Raw genomic sequence first — 883 nt, forward strand, 5'->3', positions numbered from 1 at the left:
AAAATTTTCCCCTTAAAGGAGCACTTGCAAGTTTAAACATCGCCTTCCAGGTGGGCTGAGGTATATCAATGTGCTGAGAGGTGGCTGAAGGCCCTTTTGGGGACAATGAGAAGAGTCTGTGATTGGGGTTCATGTCACACCCTTTCTGCAGTTAAAAGCAAAATCTAGAACTTACATTTTCCTAATTGTTCATAAGCTGATTTGTGTATACATCTAGGACCATAATTTACTTTCAGTTTACTGAATTTGTGAATTTTCGCATTTGTTTTAATTTGTAATTAAGTTTTCTCTAGGAGGCTCACCATATGCCACCATTAATTCTTTCTCATTGATTTCTTGGGAGATACATGAGTGCATATTTTGATGCAATTTTTGAGGTCTTTTGAAAATCAAATGACTACGTGTTTAGCCATATGGGCCTTTGTTATTTAAAAGAGCACATGATGGAGTAAGAGAAAGCAAAATGCAAAAAGGACCTGTTAGAAAACAACTAATTGGAAAACTGTTTAAAAGATGGTTTGAAACACACCAATTTTCAATATTTTTTTTTGCGTTATATTTTTGAAACCTGTCTTTATTGATCCCCGCACTGTGTCCTACCGTCCGTGGAGGTTTCGTATCACAAGTGCACCGGGCCAACCTACGGAAACCGGTTCCTGCCCCGCGCTTCGCCCTGCAGCTGCAGCTATTAACATCCGCCTTCAGCGAGTTCAGTTGTAGCCGACGTGTTTCTTTTAACATCTTATGCCACGCGGTGACACGAACCGCGCGGCGGCCGGTTTGGAAACGGGCCGCCGGGTTTCTCTGTTCTGCCGGGGACTCCCGGGGCTCGCGAGCTGCCCGCCGTACGTGCCGGCTGCAGACCGGGCCGCGGGCGGGCGCG

Source organism: Suricata suricatta, chromosome 9 (genome assembly GCF_006229205.1).
Source record: "Suricata suricatta isolate VVHF042 chromosome 9, meerkat_22Aug2017_6uvM2_HiC, whole genome shotgun sequence".
Taxonomy (NCBI): Eukaryota; Metazoa; Chordata; class Mammalia; order Carnivora; family Herpestidae; genus Suricata; species Suricata suricatta.